Below are 19765 nucleotides of genomic sequence, written 5' to 3' on the forward strand. Positions count from 1 at the left end.
GTTACTCAGATGCAGGAAATCAGTGGTGCACAGTTACTCAGAAGCAGGGAATCATTGGTGCACAGTTACTCCGAAGCAGGGAATCAGTGGAGCACAGTTACTCAGAAGCAGGAAATCAGTGGTGCACAGTTACTCAGAAGCAGAGAATCATTGGTGCACAGTTACTCAGAAGCAGGGAATCAGTGGAGCACAGTTACTCAGAAGCAGGAAATCAGTGGTGCACAGTTACTAAGAAGCAGGGAATCATTGGTGCACAGTTACTCAGAAGCAGGAAATCAGTGGTGCACAGTTACTCAGAACCAGGAAATCAGTTGAGCACAGTTACTCTGAAGCAGGGAATCAGTGGTGCACAGTTACTCAGAAGCAGGGAATCATTGGAGCACAGTTACTCAGAAGCAGGGAATCAGTGGAGCACAGTTACTCAGAAGCAGGGAATCAGTGGAGCACAGTTACTCAGAAGCAGGGAATCAGTGGTGCACAGTTACTCAGAAGCAGGAAATCAGTGGAGCACAGTTACTCAGAAGCAGGGAATCAGTGGTGCACAGTTACTCTGAAGCAGGGAATCAGTTGAGCACAGTTACTCAGAAACAGGGAATCAGTGGAGCACAGTTACTCAGAAGCAGGGAATCAGTTGAGCACAGTTCCTCAGAAGCAGGGAATGACTGGAGCAAATAGCTTTACAAGGAATTTTTTTTATTTTTTATTACAAACAGCCTCCTGTCCCTTATTACAGCCTCAGTCCCTCCGCTCTCCATAGTGCAAGGTCAAGGATCATAGGCCTGATTCAGAGGTGGATAAAGCGGCAATGTTGTATGCATAGTAAACAGCTGCTGTTGTAAGTCTGTGTATGCGTCCTCATGGTTACTGCTCAGAGTCTGTGGAATTTAGTGGGCATACCTAGGAGGTAACAGGATGGTTTGCTAAGCAGACAGGCATGTCATGGGCATTTCACGGGCACGTCATTGATTGCGGCTGCATTCACAGATGCACAGATGCTAACACAGGAGACCATATTCAGATGGAGAAACTGCACCTGCCATAGTCCAAGTGCAAGTGTTGTTGGTGCATGTAAAGTTGTTCCGAGATGGAAATCCACCTGCGCAAGATGCTGCAAGTGGGCGTCTCAGTATGCCTGCGTCGGGCTCAGAATCAGCCTCGTATGCAGTGGCGTAACTACAGCCCCCGCAGACCCCGCGGTGGCTTGGGGGTGCGGGGGCTTGTGGGGCGAGGTGGCTGCAGATTCCATGCGGACTAGCCATCCGCATGGAATCTGCAGAAAACGGCCCTCCAAAAATGGCCGCCGCCTAGGAGGAGACAGATGCTAGAGGTCCTACTGGACCTCTAGCATCTGTTAGTCACGCAGTCAGGGCGGTTGTGCGGACCGCACATAAGTGCTGTCCGCACTACACTAGTATAACAAACACACAGCCGGCAGCTGTGTGTTTGTTTTAGCAGCCGATGAGAGTCAGACAGACTCTCATCGGCTGCTTGTCTTGTGCCCACTGCTGGAGCCGGGCTCTTCCGGCTCCCGCAGTGGGTGATGATGGTAGAGATGTCATGACGTCTCTCCCATCATGCAGAGCGGGCCTGCCCGGGAGGAAGCCGGACGGAGGAACCGATGCCGGAGCTTTGATCAAGGTAAGTGGATTTTGTGTGTGTCTGTCTGTCTGGCGGGGGGTGGGGGGGGTTGTTTACTACTACTACTACTGGGGGCATTGCTGGGGAGGTTGTTTACTGCTACTACTGGGGACATTGCTGGGAGGGGGGACTACTACTGGGGGCATTGCTGGGGGGGTTGTTTACTACTACTACTGGGGGCATTGCTGGGAGGGGGGACTACTACTGGGGGCATTGCTGGGGGGGGTTGTTTACTACTACTGGGGGCATTGCTGGGAGGGAGGACTACTACTGGGGGCATTGCTGGGGGGGACTACTACTGGGGGCATTGCTGGGGGGGGGCTACTACTGGGGGCATTGCTGGTGGGGACTACTACTGGGGGCATTTCCGGGGTTGGAACTACTACTGGAGACATTTCTGGGGTGGAACTACTACTGGAGACATTGCTTGTGGGGGGACTACTACTGGGGGTATTGCTGGGGGGGACTACTACTGGAGGCACTGGTGAGACCACTACTGGAGGCACTAGTGGGACCACTACTGGGGGCACTGCACTGGTGGGACCACTACTACTGGGGGCATTGCTGGGGGGTTAGTACTGGGGTCACTATTTAAAGGGGTCTACTACTGAGGACATTATATAAGGGGCAATGCATAGGGGGATGACTACCTGGGGCACTGCATAAGGGGACCACTTCTTTGGGAACTGTATAAGGGGCACTACTGTATACTGTAAACTGTCTAGGGGGGGGGTGAGAGAACATTTTTTACTTTTGCACTGAGGGCCAAATTGCGCATAAATGGCCCAGTAATAATTTTACCAAAATGCAGAGGGGGGGGGCGACAGAAAATTTTTTTGTAGGGGGTCCAAAATTTACAGTTATACCACTGCTCGTATGACCAGACTATTACAGGCATCACAATGCATCCTGTGATCCACTGAGGTGAGCCAGGGCCAGATATCCTTTCAGAGTTATAACCCCCCACCTGCCAGTAACCCCCCACCTGCCAGTAACCCCCCAAATGCCAGTTATGCCCCACTTGCCAGTAATGCCCCACCTGCCAGTAATCCCTCACCTGCTAGTAACCCCCCTACTGCCAGTAACCCCCACCTGCCAGTAACTGTTGGGGCAATTGTCAGTAACCTCTCACCTTCTAGTAACGCCCCACCTGCCAGTAATCCCCCACTTGCCAGTATTGCCCCAAATACCAGTAACGCCCCAACTGCCAGTAACGCCCCACCTGCCAGTAACCCTTCACTCTTTTCAGTATAATCTCCCCATGTGTCTTTCTTGTCTCATTCCTTCAGGTTCCTGCAGCTCCAGCCCCACAGTGTCTCTCTAGCCAACTCCCTATTGCCTTTCCAGTCCCCTAGTGTCTCTCCAGCCACCATCATTCTGTCTCTCCAGCCCCTGCATTCATTTGTCTTCCTCTGGGTCTTCTGGCTGTGCTGCTTCTCTTTGCACCTCGGCTCTTCTGCCTTTTGTGATGTCACGCACACAGCTTCACAATAAATAAAAAAAAACATTAATTGCACCAGCTGCTGATGCCGACAGTGGTGCCTGAAGATCAAGATGCAGCGGCTCCCTGGTCCTCAGTGTGACCTCTGTATAGTGATCAGTGTTTATCAGGTGTGTGTGATATCAGTGTGACCTGTGTATAGTGATCAGTGTGTATCAGGTGTGTGATATCAATGTGACCTCTGTATAGTGATCAGTGTATATCAGGTGTGTGATATCAGTGTGACCTCTGTATAGTGATCAGTGTGTATCAGGTGTGTGATATCAGTGTGACCTCTGTATAGTGATCAGTGTGTATCAGGTGTGTGATATCAGTGTGACCTCTGTATAGTGATCAGTGTTTATCAGGTGTGTGATATCAGTATGACCTCTGTATAGCGATCAGTATGTATCAGGTGTGTGATATCAGTGTGACCTGTGTATAGTGATCAGTGTGCATCAGGTGTGTGATATCAGTGTGACCTCTGTATAGTGATCAGTGTGCGTCAGGTGGGTGATATCGGTGTGACCTGTGTATAGTGATCAGTGTGTACCAGGTGTGTGATATCAGTGTGACCTCTGTATAGTGATCAGTGTGTATCAGGTGTGTGATATCAATGTGACCTGTGTATAGTGATGATCAGTGTGTATCAGGTGTGTGATATCAGTGTGACCTGTGTATGGTGATCAGGTGTGTGATATCAATGTGACCCGTGTATAGTGATCAGTGTGTATCAGGTGTGTGATATCAGTGTGACCTGTGTATAGTGATCAGTGTATATCAGGTGTGTGATATCAATGTGACCTCTGTATAGTGATCAGTGTGTATCAGGTGTGTGATATCAATGTGACCTCTGTATAGTGATCAGTGTGTATCAGGTGTGTGATATCAGTGCGACCTCTATATAGTGGTCAGTGTGTACCAGGTGTGTGATATCAGTGTGACCTGTGTATAGTGATCAGTGTGTATCAGGTGTGTGATATCAATGTGACCCGTGTATAGCGATCAGTGTGTATCAGGTGTGTGATATCAGTGTGACCTGTGTATAGTGATCAGTGTGTATCAGGTGTGTGATATCAATGTGACCTCTGTATAGTGATCAGTGTGTATCAGGTGTGTGATATCAATGTGACCTCTGTATAGTGATCAGTGTGTATCAGGTGTGTGATATCAGTGCGACCTCTATATAGTGGTCAGTGTGTACCAGGTGTGTGATATCAGTGTGACCTGTGTATAGTGATCAGTGTGTATCAGGTGTGTGATATCTATGTGACCTCTGTATAGTGATCAGTGTGTATCCATGTGTGTGATATCAGTGTGACCTGTGTATAGTGATCAGTGTGTATCAGGTGTGTGATATCAGTGTGACCTCTGTATAGTGATCAGCGTGTATCAGGTGTGTGATATCAGTGTGACCTGTGTATAGTGATCAGTGTGTATCAGGTGTGTGATATCAGTGTGACCTCTGTATAGTGATCAGTGTATATCAGGTGTGTGATATCAGTGTGACCTCTGTATAGTGATCAGTGTTTATCAGGTGTGTGATATCAGTATGACCTCTGTATAGCGATCAGTATGTATCAGGTGTGTGATATCAGTGTGACCTCTGTATAATGATCAGTGTGTGGGAGATATCGGTGTGACCTGTGTATAGTGATCAGTGTGTACCAGGTGTGTGATATCAGTGTGACCTCTGTATAGTGATCAGTGTGTATCAGGTGTGTGATATCAGTGTGACCTGTGTATGGTGATCAGGTGTGTGATATCAATGTGACCCGTGTATAGTGATCAGTGTGTATCAGGTGTGTGATATCAGTGTGACCTGTGTATAGTGATCAGTGTGTATCAGGTGTGTTATATCAATGTGACCTCTGTATAGTGATCAGTGTGTATCAGGTGTGTGATATCAGTGTGACCTCTGTATAGTGATCAGTGTGTATCAGGTGTGTGATATCAGTGCGACCTCTATATAGTGGTCAGTGTGTACCAGGTGTGTGATATCAGTGCGACCTGTGTATAGTGATCAGTGTGTATCAGGTGTGTGATATCAGTGTGACCTGTGTATAGTGATCAGTGTGTATCAGGTGTGTGATATCGATGTGACCTCTGTATAGTGATCAGTGTGTATCCAGGTGTGTGATATCAGTGTGACCTGTGTATAGTGATCAGTGTGCATCAGGTGTGTGATATCAGTGTGACCTGTGTATAGTGATCAGTGTGTATCAGGTGTGTGATATCAGTGTGACCTGTGTATAGTGATCAGCGTGTATCAGGTGTGTGATATCAGTGTGACCTCTGTATAGTGATCAGTGTGTATCCAGGTGTGTGATATCAGTGTGACCTCTGTATAGTGATCAGCGTGTATCAGGTTTGTCATACCAGTGCGAAACTTTTTCGCCAATGACGTAATTTTCGCTGATTGCACTTATCCCCATATTCAATTGTCCGACTATTTGCCGGTGCGAAAAGTTTGCGCCTTGTGACCAGCGGAAAAGATTCGCCAATGGAAACCCGGTGGAAAAAAGTGCAGAATTGGGGTACAAACTTGCGGCAACCACCTTAAACCGTTTTTACACCCGCCCCTTGACGCTAACTGCATAAAAAAACGCAAAAAACCCACAAAGGGCACCCCAAATAAGCACTTTGAAAAACTGGGCGAAAAATTTCAAAGTGGGGGTACAAATTCAAAAATGAGCGAAACATCCTTTGTGGGGGTCTGCAAGTATGGGGGAGATGATTTTTGGATTACGGGTGTTTGCTGAATGTGCGTTTTTGGCGCTTTCTAATGCTTGACTTTAGCGATTTTTAAATATGCTTGCACCCATTTTCATGTACCCCAAATTTGATGGGACTACTTATTTTACAACATTTTTTTTTATAAATGCTATTCTTCACCACTGTCCCAAAGACGCTAAATAGCGCCTATTGAGATCATTCAAAGACCCCAAATAGCTTTATTAGCAGGGCTAATGGGGGGTACCCATAGTGAACCTCCATGTCAGAGCATCTTTTGGGGGGTGTCAGGCTGATTCCCCAAAAATGACAGGACTTTTCGACGATTTTGTTTTCGCTGTGTCCCGTTTTCGATGATTTGGAATTGAATATGGGGATAAGCGGGGACGCGCGCGATAAGTTTTCGATGGCAAAACCTCTGATGACAGCGAAAAGTCCGGCCACGGACTTTTCGCTCCTAATTGAATACGGGCCTAGAAGTGGACATGTAAGTTGACAGCAATGTACTATGATTTCCCAACGTCGCTCCCCTGCAGTATCGTTCTGCCCTCGCTCGTGGTGACTTTATCTCCTGCAGTCTCGTTCTGCCCTCGCTCGTGGTGACTTTATCTCCTGCAGTAGACTTTGATTTGCGGATTGGCAGCAGCATTGGTATCAGCTCTGCCCTTACTATCTGACAGCGACATGGGATCGTGTCTGTTGACGTTTATGAGCTATCTGCTCAATTCAAATGCATTTCAATTAAAGAGGGTTATTACTGAGTACTTTGGAAATTGTCCAATAGTCGCTGACTGTGTTTTCAAAGCCTCTTAAGCAATTAAAGCACTTGTGAGACTTCCTCTCCATCTTGCTGATAGAAATGAATTGGCCCATTGTGGAGCAATTGCTTGCTAATGTCACGACACTAGGGGTTTGATTAGGGACATTTTAAGAGAGGCGGGGGCCCGTGTGCAGTTTCCGAACGGGACCCTCTCCTCTCTACCCTATTTGCGGTCGTTCGTTCTAAAACAAGGGGTGGCTATTCAAATGAACCGTTCGCTAATTGCGGTCTGTTCACGCCTCTAAGTCTGAACGAGCGAGCAAAACTTGCGGTTGTAATTTTGAAAAATACGCCCCCTGGCCGCTCGCATCCTACGTCATGTCCGCTATTTATTAGATTAATCGAGCACATCGAACAGCGTATGAACTGCTCGCTATTCTTGTGGCTGTTTTTTTCAACCACTATTTTGCGAGCAGTTCGAAGTAAAAAAAAACCAAGTGACGTGGTCAATGACGCTGCTGTATTAATTATGCACTCCCTTAAAACACCCGTTTTGACCTTTAAGCACGCCTGTAATCTAATTCCACACCCCCGTTTTCAAGCACCTTCCCCTGTTACCACCCACATACGCCTCCTTCTGTCACTCAAAATAGCAGGCATTCGCTATATAGCGAACAAACGATTTTCGGCCGCACTGACTGGTTCGCGCATGTGTATTAAAATCCGTATGCATGCGCAGATGTGCGAACATCGGTCAGAACGAACGAGCGGCCGCTTACGAGCGGCTCTGAATCAGGCCCTGAGTGCAGCAATAGACTCCGGGCACTAGTAGACTCTAGTGCTGTGCCAGAGTCTACTGCGTATGCGCAGGTCACCATTTTCCCAGTGATTTCCCTACTGCACATGTGCAAAACGCTGGGAATATGGCACCGCACCATTTTGCCGGTGATTTGTACAGCGCTGTTACCACCAATGTGGGACTCCGGAGAGTATTGTATTGAATAACTGGGTGCAGGGTGTGCGGTGTGGAACCCCTTGGCCCCAGGGACCAAGGGGCCTGATTCAGACCCGGTCGCAAGCGCTGTGCGCTCGCAACCGGGTCGATGGTGGGCCAGTGCGCACGAGCCCCGGAGCAAGTGCAAAAAGCGCTCGCTCCGGGACTCACTACAAAAGGGGCGGGTGTCGATGTTGATCGACAGCTCGACCCCTTTTGTAGGCATGGCTGGGGGCTTCACCACAAACGGAGGCGTTCCCAAGCGAACACCTGCCGTTTGTGGGACGGCCTCACTGATGTCAGTGAGAGAGTTTCCGACTCTGTTGGAGCCGAAAGCTCTCTGGGGCTTGCGGCCACGAGACCCTACCACAAGGGTCTCATCGCAAGCCCGATGACCATCATCATGGCTGCTCGCATAAGCTGTGGGTGGTAACCCACAGCTATGCGAGCGACCAAGAGGCCGCATCTAAAAAACCAAGTGCCCGCCCTGATTTAGAGCGAGCGCTCGCTTTTTGCGAGCGCCTCTGAATCAGGCCCAGTGTGCACTGCACACCCTGCACCCATTATAGATACACCCCTGGGTTTGATGGACCGGGTCACCGCATGTGCTGGGGTGTGAGTGCACCTAGATGGCCTAATATTGCTATTCCTCTTGCAGGCAGCAGAATGATTTAGGGGCTCACAGCACACTTGCCGACTTTTAATGAACCTTTTCCGGGAGCAGGCCGATCATCTCGGCTTTGGGTGGGGGGGCAGGCTACAGCTGTCATTAGTGCCCTATTTATTAAGCATCTAATAATTCGTAAGTAGCTCTTACCGCATGGATAAGGCAATATTAAGTATGGTTGGTATTTAACAAACTACTAATGCAAGAGATATCACATATATCACATACATCTCCTGCATTCAGCAAAGCAACAGTGGAGACAGTGGAGACCTGGTTCCCTTGTTCTCAATGGGGACTGCAATCCAAACCACTTTATTAAGCACTGAAGTGCAGCTTTTCTGTATTTGCTAAAGTCATCTGAGGATGGTGGTAGCAGGTCTAACCTATAGGTAAGTTATTGCCGGAGAGCAGTGGCGTAACTGGGGGGGTGTCAAGCGGGGCATGTGCCCTGGGCACAGTGGCAGGCCCAGCAGAGGGGGGCACCGATGTCCAGGGCATCGTACCCGCACCGCCCGTCACCAACCACCATTGCATCCTGACCAACTGTCACTGTAATAAGAAGGCAAGTGTACCTGCTGATGCTGGCTAGGCTGCCTGTAGAGGAAGCTGCAGCGGTAGCACTCAGCCCCTCCCAGCCAGGCAGTCTTCTTACCAAGGTCTATCCTGACCTGAGAGCTTGCGCTGGGTGGTTCCTCCTTCCTCGGCGCTCTTTCCGCTGAGTTAACTCACCACAGGTGTGTATTGGGGTGGGCAGGGGGTGGCTAAGCTGCCACAGGGGGGACCTCCGCTCGCCGCATGTGCATATTGGGGGGAGCGTGGGGTAGCTAAGCTGCCGCAGGGGGGGACCTCTGCTCACCGCAGGTGTGTATTAGTTTTTTCATGTGTGGTGGAGGGTAGAGCCTGCTGGATGCATTTGTGGTGTGTGCATCTGTGTAGGCTTTCTCAGTGTGTGCGTGTGTATGTGTCAGTGCATGTATCTGTGTCAGTGTGTGTCTGTGTCAGCGTGTGTCTGTGTCAGTGTGTATCTGTGTCAGAGTGTGTATCTGTATCAGTGTGTGTATCTGTGTCAGTGTGTGTCTGTGTCAGTGTGTGTCTGTCTGTGACATCAAATACACAGACATGCAATATGTGTGACTGAGAGATGACGTGGGGGGTGATGATGGTGTGGTTGAGAGACAATGCAGGGGGGAGGCGATGGTGTGACTGAGAGATGACACAGGGGGGAGATGATGGTGTGACTGAGACAACATGGGGGTTGATGGTGTGCTAAGAGGTGACGCGGGGGAGATGGTGTGCTAAGAGATGACGCGGGGGGAGATGGTGTGGCTGATAGAAGACACGGGTGGGAGGTGATGGTGTGGCTGAGAGATGATGCAGTGGGAGAGGCGATGGTGTGCTGAGAGACAATGCAGGGGGGAGGCGAGGGTGTGCTGAGAAACAATGCAGGGGGGAGGTGATGGTGTGCTGAGAGATGATGCGGTGGGGAGATGATGGTATGGCTAAGAGATGGTGCAGGGGGAGGCAATGGTGTGCTGAGAGATGATGCAGGAGGGGAGGCGATGGTGTGGCAGAGAGACAATGTAGGGGGAAGGTGATGGTGTGGCTGAAAGATGACGCGGTGGGGAGAAGATGGTGTGGCTAAGAGATGATGCAGGGAGAGATGGTGTGGCTGAGAGACGCAGGGGGTAGGAAGTTACACAGGGGGGACGAGTCTGGTTGAACCGGTGTTGTATGATGATGACCTTGTTAATATTCCTACACAAACAGGCATCTTCCGGACAATGTGACCTACATAAATAGTGAAGACACCATCTTCCCAGAGAAGATACATTCTTCAGAGGTTCCACATTGTGAGAAACCACCATATAGGTAAGGTGCATATGGCATGGAAAGGAATGTTCCTAGAGTGACAAGAAATGGGTGGTGGGTCATGTTGGCACACCCCATTTTCATTGGGCATGCCCCTTCTGTGTGTAACCACGTCCATTTTTTTGCTGCGCGCCAAAGGTGCTCAAATATATTTTTCTATGTTGTGTGGAACCGGGGGCGCCAATCTTAAACTTGCCCTGGGCTCCGAAAACCCAAGTTAGTCCTCTGTTGGAGAATGATCTGATTCCTGCCTGACAGGCTGGATTCCATGCATTGGACTGGTGTCTTTATTGTACATGTACAGCCATCGGCCAGCTCATGAGCAATAAAGTCACCAGGTCCAAACCTCTAAGTTTATTCTTTTTCAGTTGCAATCAGCACAGGGCACAGTCCTCGCTAGAGCAGCATCATATCAGACGCACGGTCCCGGCATAATGTTATGGATAGATTGATCTGAATTTCTTATTACTGCAAATAGCGGCAATAAGAGATGATGTTCTACAGATCATTTATGCAGCATAAATACATGAATAAGCCCCTTTATCTTCCCTCCAATGTTCTATAATAACTTTATTAGACTGATAGGACAGACGTCTCATCATTTGCTCTTTTTGCAGTATGCGAAGGACACAGAATATACACAAAGGGGACCTTATTCAGAGGCGGCCGTATGGTCTACGACCGACAGCGCCGGTCGTAGCGGGTCTCTTTCCAAAGGGGGTGAGCTGTCGATGTTGATTGACAGCTCACCCCGTTTGGAAGGTGGGCCGGGGGGGTGGCAGCCCAAACGGAGGCGTTCCCATGGGCGTTCCTCTGACAGAGCCAGAAGCTCTCCGGGGCTTACGACAAGTGAGACCCTACCCTAGGGTCTCGTCGTAAGCCCCGATGGTCGCAATGGTCTCTGACCATCGCGACCATCACCCGAGCGGTCGTTAGAGCTGTGGGTGTAAACCCACAGCCTAACGACTGAAACAGAGGCGGCCGGTCAGGATGCTAGCGGCCGCCCAGTTTCTGAGCGACCGCTTGCATCCTCCGACCGCCTCTGAATGAGGGCCAGGGTCCCCTTGACAACTAATAAAAAGAGGGATTTAGTCGACATTTACAATGTTCACATTGGTCTTTAAACCTTTTTGTTTTTACTTCAGAATATCTTTCAAACTTCTCAGTGAAATGTGGGGAATTAATCTTAACATCTACTCTTAACATGGTATCTTCTGCATTTTGTCAGGGTTGTAATCTCCCCCTTTAAGTTTCATTGCATGGATCCCAAATCTCCTAAGTTGCCATTTCGAAGACCGACAAATATTTCAAGACCGTAGCATAGGACGTTGGCACCCGATACTTACTGAAGGGCCTGGCAATACCGGGTATGCATGTTTAGACAGTGAATCATTTTCCATAAGAAAGTGAACTACTATTCTCTGCAAAGGTTTAGCAGGAGAGCAGACTGTCCCAGTATTAACACTCAGGAGGCCGAGACCAGATCAGCACAGCCTGTTACACTATCAGTACAATGCACAGGCCCGGATTAAGGGGGGGCGCCAGGGGTGGTCGTCCCTGGGCCCCCACACATGGAGGGACCGCCACACAGGGTCAGTGTGACCCTGCCGAGAACAGGTGTCCAGTGACACCTGTTCCCGGATTGAGGCTCACTGCCGCGATCCGCTGTTAATGTATGCAGCAGCACAGTCAGTGGCGCTGCATACAGCGCAGAGCGGCTCCCGAGTCTTCTCACCGGCACCCCACGTGACACATTACGTCTGCGATGCCGATGAGAGGACCAGGGAGCAGCTCTGCCAGGAGGAGGTCACGCCAGCACGCCGTCACTCAGGTAAGTCAGCTGCGGAGGCTTTGGGGGTAAAAGGACAGAAGGCTTAGGGGGAATGGGGAAGCTCTGTGTGGCTTGAAGGGGCCCCCGTAATTTAGTTGCCGTGGGGCCCCCACTAGCCTTAATCCGGCCCTGAAAATGCAACCAATCAGGTGACTGTGCATCCTGCACAGAGCCATAAAGGATATTAATACGGGAATATGCAGTGTTACAGTTCATTTGCCAATGAGCAGGGACTTGTACACTTTGTTGGCCCTTTCTTTTACTCTCACAGTTCTGCCTCTTTACCGGAGGGGGCAGGGTTGTTGTAAGAAAAGGGGATAAAAGGATTAGATCAGCCTTGAACAACCTGCGGCCCTCACCCTCATTATTTGCAGCCCTCTTGTGGGAACCCCAAACATGGTCGCCACCCCGGTAATATTTATTTCTCTTCTCCCCCTCATAAATATTTTTCCTGGCGGCCAATTAAATTAGCTGGGATGCATGCGTCTTTGCGGGGAATTGGCCTCCAAGCTCTCAGCCTCCATAATGTAATCATTATATTGCGATATTGCCCCTAAGCCTTCTCCCGCTCACTGCTCTAGTACTATATGGACCTTGGTTGTGGCCCCCAAATCTTGAGTCTTGGTGCAATTTTGCTTCTCCTTCACTTAATTATAATTTAATACACAACAGCACCCCACCCTTGGTTGCTGACACCATGCAGCTTATCTAAAGCTGCATACACACACAACGATTTAGTAAATTAACTATTTTAGTAAACGATTTTCGTTCATTTTTTCAAGGGAAAAATGAACGAAAATCGTTTACTAAAATCGTTCATTTACTAAATGTAATGAACGTTTTTTTTTAACTACAAACGATTTTTGCATATTCCCTTACTGAAAATCGTTGAGTTGGTCAGTCTGACTGAACTTGCTTCTCGGACGTGGGGTGCCTTGCTTCTCGGACGTGAGCCCCTTAATGTTAATGTTAGGGACGCCAGTATAGAGGAGCCTTGACGATTGGCCTGGCGCTTATTCATATATTTGCAAATGTGTGTAACTAATACCTCTAAATCTCTATTATCATGTAGGATTTAAGTATTGTTTTTGATGCAGTGTGCTGGGGGGAAATCTCTTTTTTTCTGTGTTCAGTGTAAACCCCGCCCTTTACAGGCACACTACCATTTTTTTTGCAAGTTTGGAGAGGCATGAAGGGAGTCAGCATTAGGAGGATGTGCTGATCCTTATAGTGCCATGTGGAGGTTTTTTGGGGTACCTCCAAGGTAAGTTAGCTCTCAGCTTATATATGTACTGTTATCATGCAGTACATCAATTGTAATTATATGACCCAGAGTGGGTGCTACCATTATGTAGCAATAATTATTTTGGGGTGAGCGTTTGGGAGTGGGGCCCCCGGGGGGGGTTCTGACTGGGCCTTTCTCATGGCATCACCACTTAATTCACATAGAATACTTTATCACTTCTCTATTTGTTTGTACATTATTTATGTCATTTTAATTCTTTATCATTTCATTAACACTTATTGATTTATCCTTACACATCTTTTCTTTATACTTCACTATCATCTTTTTCCCTTTTTCGTGTGATGCCCTGGGGATGGCCCTTGGCTGGAATTTTTTTGGGGTGCCTTGCTTCTCGGACGTTAGCCCCTTAATGTTAGAGACACCAGTATAGAGGAGCCTTGACGATTGGCCTGGCGCTTATTCATATATTTGCAAAAGTGTGTAACTAATACCTCAATCTCTATTATCATGTAGGATTTAAGTATTGTTTTTGCTGCAGTGTGCTGGGGGGCAAATCTCTTTTTTTCTGTGTTCAGTCTGACTGAACTACAAACTACAATCGTGAAAGCGCATGAACGATAATCGTTCATCGTTTTAACTCAGAAAGTGAACAATTTTTTCAACGATTGAAAGATAAACAATATCGTTATTGATAATCGTTCAAAAAATCGGTGTGAGTATGCACCTTCAGTGTTATGCAGCAATGTATTAGTCATGTATCTGTCCTGCATTGTTTGTACTGTTAATAACTGTTTTCTTGTTTGCTCATTTGTTTATGTACTGTGTAAGGTGCTGCGGAACCCTTGTGGCGCCATATAAATAAAGGATATTAATAATAATACTATACCGACAGAGAGACTGAGCCACAGCTTCTAGCCCAGCTCCTGTAAGTATCATTCTTTTAATGGATCTCCACAATCCATCCACAAGTTATGATACATTGCATTATGGAATAAGCCAACGGTTCAGACAATGAAGTTAGCAAAAGTTTTTTCATTTAAAACAAAAGTAAAGGAATTACGGAGAGTTATTTACCTGCTAACAACAAATGGTTTCTTTTGTATTGTAGAAAATGTTGTATCACTTATTTTCATCCCTATCGTCAGAGCCAGTATGGGACTTTAGAGCAAACTTTTGCCTGCAAACCACATTGTTACATGTCTGAAGCAAAAATAAACCCAAATCTTCCTAAGTCTAATGTCACAGGGAGCGCAGTTATTCTCTAAGAGCCTCAGGACTGCATCTGTTTGTACAGCAGTAGGAGCCAAATGGAGAGAGTATCGTGGCAGAGCTGGGGGATGGGTTGCTAATGGGGTGTGAGGGTGTTGCTGCTGAGGTGAGGAATTGTGTTGCTTCAGGGGGAAGGAGAATGTGTTGCTACGTGAGATGGTCAGACTCCCGGTGGTAGCACATCCTGCTTTGCGGCATTACACACACTTCAGCCTCCATAGACAACTTTTACTGATGCTGCAAGGCCTTTAGTAAATTGTTTGTATTTTATATGTTTAAGCAAAGGAAGTTTTATTGTGGCTCCTTCAATGAGTGCGACCTACCAAGGCGGCCCTCGGACTAGCACAGCACGTGCACCCTTGGATTAGACACTACACAGTGAGTATGTCTATAGCTAAACAGTAGATAGCAAATAAATATTCAATCCAAAGAAAGTCATCAGATATGACTGTGTTACAAATGACACTTATGCTGGGTACACGCTGGCCGATATATATTGGCCCCCGTCGGCCAGTGTGTACGGACGATATGTCTGTGAACAACGCCGTTCACAGACATATCGCATTGGCTGTACTGCACACAGGGGCGCCGAGAGGGGGGGCCGCGAGCGGGTACTAATTACTAGGGATGTGCGCCGGACCATTTTTGCCGGATTTGGATTTGGTTCTACTTCGTCGTCCGGCTTTGGATTTGGATATGCCAAACTGCGGTGACTGGCTTTGGATTTGGATTTGGATTTTTTTACAAAAATTTACAAAAAAAGCTAAAATCACATAAACTGGGCTTTTTTTTCTTCCTAGAGTATTATTAACCTCAATAACATTAATTTCCAGTCACTTACAGTCAATTTAGACCACCTCACAGTTTAAATTACAGTTTTCACCATTATTGGCCAAAGGTTGCAGTGAGCTGACTGGTTACTAAGCGACAGAGCAGCAGCACAGACACCACAGTATAAAGCACATCTATGACACATTGCCACACAGCAGTGGCAGAAATGAGAGGTTGTGCAAGATGGAATGGTCCTTGGGCCCTCCCACCCACCCAATTGGGTACGGCCAGCAGAGTCACAGTACTTGTACACACAGGTGACTACGGCCCAATGAGTCACAGTGCACAATCTTATTCACATTACACCGCACATAGTGCCCGATTCACATTACACCATAAAGTAGTGTCTCTTATTTATGTTACAACCCTCAGTAGTGCCCCTTTTACACAATGCCCACAGTAGTGCCCCTTATACACAAAGCCCACAGTAGTAATGCCCCTTATACAATGCTCACAGTAGTAGTGCCCCTTATACAATACCCACAGCAATAGTGCCCCTTACACAATGCCCCCAGCAGTGGTGTCCCAATTAGTTATGCCCCTTGTAGTATGCTTCCATTAGAATAAGTGCCCCCATTAGTTATGCCCCTTGTAGTGTGCCTCCATTAGAATAAGTGCCCCCAGTTATGCCCCTTGTAGTATGCCCCCATTAGAATAAGTGCCCCAGTAGTTATGCCCCTTGTAGTGTGCCCCTTGTAGTATGCCCCCAGTAGTTATGCCCATTGTAGTGTGCCCCTTGTAGTATGCCCCCATTAGAATAAGTGCCCCCAGTAGTTATGCCCCTTGTAGTATGCCTCCATTTGAATAAGTGCCCCCAGTAGTTATGCCCCTTGTAGTGTGCCCCTTGTAGTATGCCCCCAGTAGCACCGCCTTACACAGAAAAAAAAAAAAAAACTTACCTGAATCCCCGCTCCTGCTTGTCACCGCAGCCGTCCGCTTCTCTCTGCACTTTGGGAGAGATGTCACTCGTGATGTCTCTCCCATCACCCGCAGCGGGGGAAGCCGGAAGACAGAGCTCATGAGTGAGCTCCAACCGGCTCCCTCCGTGCAGCAGCCAATGAGAGTCTGTGTGACTCTCATTGGCTGCTATTACAAACACACAGCTGCCGCTGGCGGCTGTGTGTTTGTTCTGTGTAGGGCAGACCGCTATCACAGCGTTCTGCCCTACACCAGAGGAGCACTGACGTCGGATTCTCTCGCGAGAATCCGACAGCAGGAGGCCGCCGTTCAGCCCCGAACGGGGATCCGAGTCAGGCGGGGAACACCCGAACAGGGTTCGGGTGGACTCGGATCCCCTATGTTCGGAGCAGGTTTGGATTCCACAGAATCCGAATCGCTCATCTCTACTAATTACCCGGGTACGGTACAGCTCCCCATCCACAGCAGCCCAGCACACGCTGCTGTGTGCTGGGCTGCACTGAGAGACTGTCTGAGGCTGCTAAAGCAGCAGCCCGAGCAGTCTCCTATGCCAAAGGGGAGGAGTGATCATGCTGATCGAGCCCCCCATTGGCTGTGCGCCGGGCTGAGGGGCACACAGCGTCCTCCTCCCCAGCGCACAGTGCCGCATCGCAATTTTTTCCAAAAAGGGCATGGCCACGCCTTACGCGATTAAGTCACGCCCCCTACTCGCCCCCAGCCCGGCCCGACCTGCTGCAGCATACAGATGATGGTCGTTCCGTGTGTATGAACGACCATCATCTGCAGATATATCACTATAGTGTGTACCCACCTTTACACAGATTGTTCCAGACAGTGTTTATGTTTTGAACCAGTTGGCTCTTAGAGTTAATTTCCAAACTCATAATTCATTATTTGTCTGCATTTTGTCTTTTAGCAAAAAAAAAAAAAAAAATACATCTTGCATAAGTATTCAATCCCTGTACTGTGGAAGATTCTAGTTTACACAGATTAAAGATATTGCCCAAACAATTGCTATTCAATTAGCCTCTACTTGTGAATCATTAGAAAGGGTCAGCTTTCATAGATAAAAGACCCCCTAATGCAAGTAACATTGGTCATCAGTGGCAGACTAGAGCATGAAGAGCCCACAGGGGAACGCAATAATAGAGGCCCACAAAAGGGTGTGGGCAGTCACTGAAGGAGGTGTGGCCAATAACTAATATATATATGTTAAATAAACACAAGACACACACACCGTGAAATTAAAGTTTTAATATATACAGTACATACATACACACTCACACGTACTCACCTACATTACCTGGAGTGGTCCACTTCTCACTGTAGGCATCCATGGTTTTCTTAAAATAAAAAAAAACGATAAACCACGATGGTTGTCACTTCCCGAATGAAGCGCTCAGACGTTGCTTCTGCCTTTGTAGAGCCGTATCTGCGCATTCAAAGTCAATGGTGGGAACCGCAAAATAAACTTTAGTTACCCTGCAGCTCTCCATTGACTTCAATGGAGGGAGCTGTTCATTGGCTGAGAGAGATAGGGGTTGACCTCTTTCAGCCAATGAACGCTCAGATACGGCTCTACAAAGGCAGAAGCCACGTCTGAGTTCTTCATTCGGGAGATAACAACCATCGTGGTTGTTATCTGTTGTGTGGCTCATGTTTATTAATTTTTTTATTTTAAGAAGACCATGGATGCCTACTTTGGACCGATCCACGCAATGGAGAAGGTGAGTATGGTTTTTATTTACCACAGGTACCCTATGGATAATCTACTGGAGAAGGGGTCAGATGCTACAGGGCTACATAGGTGAGTATGAGTACATGTGTGAGTGCATGTATGTTTAATAAACTTATACTGTGTACGGTGTGTGTGTCCTGCGTTTTTTTCATATTGCTTTTGCAGTGGAACTACAGGTACCAGTGGGCCCGTAATGCCCCAAATTCAGGTACTTGTGCTAATTGTGGTTCTCCAAGTACCAGCATGCGGGGGAGGCTTGCTGGGACCTGCAGTTCCACAGCAAAAGCCAATATTTTACACTATTTCAAATGCACCACACTTACACTATCAACCCGCCACCCACCGCACAGGGGTGGTGGGCATAGCCACGGGCTATCAGCCTAGGCTAGGGGTGCCCTGGAGAGGGGGACCCCTTTATTGGGAGGGGCCCAACTCCCCAGGGATCCCTGGCCTGGACTGACTAGCGGTCAGGGCTGATGCTGTGGCTGGGGGGCCCCTGGCTGTGGCATCAGTCCCCCACTAAAAAGGGTCTGATGCTGATTCTGGAGATTACAGGGGGACCCTATGCAATTTTTTCCCCTCTAATTCCTGAACCAGGACAGGATCAGAGCCCAATGCTGGTTGTGCTAAGTACAGGGGGAACACTACGCAATTTTCCCCTGTACTTAGACAACCAGGACTGGCTATGAAAAGTCCGGGGCTGGTCCTGTTTTAGGGGGGGACCACACGTAATTTTTTTATTTAATGGTTTCTAAGCTTGTTACAGTCAGATACATGCATGTATCTCACTGATGTATGCATGTATCTGTGTGAAAACGAACTGCTCATGCTGAATGTGAAAGCATGAAGCAGTTCTATTCAGTCCAGGATCTGCAGTTAGTTTTGAAGTGGGATTTGCTGTTCGATGTTTACATGAACATGTCAAATCGAACAGCAAATCACTGTTCAAAACCGAACCAAATCAAATTCGATTTAGAAAATGCTTCCAAAATTGAATTTTAGTAAATGAGGGTTTTGAAGAGGTATTTGAACTTTCAATTTGATTTGGTTTGAGGTGAGCTAAATCGCACATCAAAACAAAAGTAAAATCGAATTTTGATAAATATACCCCTATCATTTTGAAGGAGCTGCAGAGCCACCATCTAAAGGCCGGTAGACAATGTCTCGATAATGTCGCCCGTCGGACCTGCATGCAGGTCTGACGGGCGATGTCGCTAATCACTCACTGGAGCGCGAATCGTCAGCGTCATAGCGGGTGCACACTGGCCAAAGTGCCCGACATGTCGTTTGATCCGGCATCTTGTTAAAATTGAAGGACCGAAGGATGGTGCAAAATACAGATAGGTACTGCAAGACTACCGGCTTCAGGGCCTGATCACTATGGATCGCAATTCTGCGTATCCGCACGCACCGCAGTTGCTAAAATATCCAGCGCAATTTAAATGTTTGCATTCACATTGCAATCGCAGGCAGACATAAGGACGCCCACTTCCCCTTACTCACATCTGTATACTAGGGGAACATAGCGAAACCATTGGTAACATCGAGTAACGTCGGGCCCATATTCACACTTGCACAAGCCCTGACCTTACTCAGAAATTGCTACCAGCCACGCATGCTATCAGTGCTGTGGCTGCTTATGGCCACGCAGTGGTTAATTTATACACGCTCCTGCAACGGTGTTGAAACGCACTGGCACGCCTGCGTTCGCCCGACAACCGCCCCATCACCACCCACAAATGGCACTTCCTGTCAATCACTCTGCTGTGGGTCTGCATAGCCTCTGCAATC

The sequence above is a fragment of the Taudactylus pleione genome, unplaced genomic scaffold (genome assembly GCF_031769625.1).
Source record: "Taudactylus pleione unplaced genomic scaffold, aTauple2 ptg000147l, whole genome shotgun sequence".
Lineage (NCBI taxonomy): Eukaryota > Metazoa > Chordata > Amphibia > Anura > Myobatrachidae > Taudactylus > Taudactylus pleione.